Raw genomic sequence first — 2,767 nt, 5'->3', positions numbered from 1 at the left:
GAAAGCTAAGTATAAATGCTTGATAGTCCAGCCAAATCTTCATCTCATTAAGTATTAGATGAGAATGAACGATCTCTTAATTATGTTATGCATACATATGCTTTGTCCATGGCTCTAACAGGTTAGGAACACAAATTGCCAGTGTAATTTGATCAAACTGTTTCAAATGGTGCATTTTCCACAACAGTGAAAACAAGGTGGAGATTTGCATCACTAGGGTACTATATACACACATGTTTAGAACTTTTTACAAATATCTTAAATAATTGATGTTGCTCAAATCACCCTCAAAACAAGTTAACGGAGTAAGCGGTTGTTTTTCAATTAATAAAACTACCCAACTTAACATTCTAGGTATAAGTGACTACACACTCCTTGAACACTAGACAACAACTCATCGTTTCCAACTTTCGCCACTTTTCTTCATTTTTCAAACCCATTGACATCCTTAATCATCAAACTAATGTGTGATTATAACATTATAAAAAAGTTAAAATGATAATACATCCTTAATCATCAAACTAATGTGTGATTATAACATTAGAAAAAAAGTTAAAATTATAAGACATTCTAAACATATAAGAAACTCACATTGTCAAAACCAACAGTGTTTTTGTTATCTGCAAAGAACTCGGCGAGAGACTGCACAAATTTAAAACACAAAATGATTATCCAAGAAAATAAAAGGTAACAAACCATTAAGCTTAGAAGTTTCGTCTAGAATCAACTAATAGAATAACAGAGAGAGAGAGAGAGAGAGAGAGAGAGAGAGAGAGAGAGAAAACAAACTCTGTTTGAGAATCCTATCTTTATTTATGTATAAATGTTTGATAATCTAGCCAAACCATCATCATGTTGTTCGATGTAATCTGAGAAAGAGCCAATACAACATTCTTCCGCACAGAAACTGATGAAACTCTTATGCATGCATATATAAGCTCTGTCCATGGCTTTAAGAGATTAGGAAAATGAACTGCCAAATCTCCAAGAGAAACCGTGTAATTTGATCAAACTATTTTGAAATAGTGCATTCCCACAACAGTAAAAATAAGCAGGAGATTTGCATCACTAGTAAGTAATATTTCGTGCTACTGGCTTTTCAACCAAGCGCTATGGCCAATTGTGTGAACCAATGGTTCCTCTCGTACGTAGTTGAATTACTATTGCGACACTGTCATCAGTAGGGTAAAACTAACCTGTCTCACGACGGTCTAAACCCAGCTAACGTTCCCTATTGGTGGGTGAACAATCCAACACTTGGTAAATTCTGCTTCACAATGATAGGAAGAGCTGACATCGAAGGATAAAAAAGAAACGTCGCTATGAACGCTTGGCTGACACAAGCCAGTTATCCCTGTGGTAACTTTTCTGACACCTCTAGCTTTGAATTCCGAAGGTCTAAAGGATTGTTAGGCCACGCTTTCATGGTTCGTATTCCTACTGGAAATCAGAATCAAATGAGCTTTTACCCTTCTGTTCCACACGAGATTTCTGTTCTCGTTGAGCTTATCTTAGGACACCTACGTTATCTTTTAATAGATGTGCCGCCCCAGCCAAACTCCCCACCTGACAATCTATTCAGCCTGGATTGGCCCGTGAAGTGAGCGTTTGCCAAAAAGAGGGGCAGTGCCCCGCTTCCGATTCACAGAATAAGTAAAATAGCATTGAAAGTAGTGGTATTTCACTTTTGCCTTTCGGCTCCCACTTATACTACACCTCTAAATCATTTCACAAAGTCGAACTAGAGTCAATCTCATCAGGGTCTTTTTCCCCGCTGATTTTTCCAAGCCCGTTCCCTTGGTTGTGGGTTCGCTGGATAGTAGACATGGACAGTGGGAACCTCGTTAATCCGTTCATGCGCGTCACTAATTAGATGACGAGGAATTTGTCTACCTTAAGAGAGTCATAGTTACTCCCGCCGTTTACCCACGCTTGGTTGAATTTCTTCACTTTGACATTCAGAGCACTGGCAGAAATCACATTGCGTAAACATCCGTTGGGACCATTGCAATGCTTTGTTTTAATAAAAAAGTCGGATTGCCCTTGTCTGTACTAGTTCTGAGTTGGTTGTTCGACGCCCGGGGAAGGCCCCTGAAGGAACCGTTCCCAGTCCGTCCCCCAGCCAACACGCAGTGACCCGCTCTCACCGCGTGAGCAGCTCGAGTAGTCCACCAACTGCCGACGGGTTTGAGGCTGGGACACCCTTGCCCAGCCCTCAGAGCAAATCCTTTTCCCGAAGTTACGGATCCATTTTGCCGACTTACCTTGCCTACATTGTTCCATTGACCAGAGGTTGTTCACCTTGGAGACCTGATGTGGTGATAAGTACGATCGGGCGTGGACAACATTCGGTCCTTCGGATTTTCAAGGGCCGCCGGGAGCGCACCGGACACCACACGATGTGCGGTGCTCTTCCATCCGCTGGACCCTACCTCCGACTGAGCCAAATCCAGTGTGGGCAGGCTGTTAAATACAAAAAAATAACTCTTCCCGAGGCTCTCGCCGACGTCTCTAAACTTCCTAACACTGTCGTCAACTGCCACATCCTGGTTTAGGAATTTAAACCCGATTCCCTTTTGAAGAACGCGCGAAACGCGCTATCTGTCATGGTTCCCTCGGCCCTTAGGATCGACTAACCCATATGCAAGTGCCGTTCACATGGAACCTTTCCCCTCTTCTGCCTTCAAAGTCATTTGAATATTTGCTACTACCACCAGATCTGCACCGACGGCCGCTCCGCCCAGGCTCACACCCAAGGTTTTGCAGC

General features: G+C 42.5%; 2 pseudogenes; one reads left to right on the top strand and one right to left on the bottom strand.

Moving 5' to 3' along the window:
- Positions 1-547: 547 nt before the first annotated feature.
- LOC114075432 overlaps positions 548-2,767 on the bottom strand; it is a 3,609-nt pseudogene continuing 1,389 nt past the window's right edge.
- The window catches only part of LOC107006487, a 4,977-nt pseudogene continuing 3,400 nt past the window's right edge, over positions 1,191-2,767 (top strand).

This window comes from Solanum pennellii, chromosome 12 (genome assembly GCF_001406875.1).
Source record: "Solanum pennellii chromosome 12, SPENNV200".
NCBI classification, from domain to species: domain Eukaryota; kingdom Viridiplantae; phylum Streptophyta; class Magnoliopsida; order Solanales; family Solanaceae; genus Solanum; species Solanum pennellii.
Note: the sequence above shows the minus strand (reverse complement) of the source record. Positions and strands in the feature narration are given on the sequence as shown.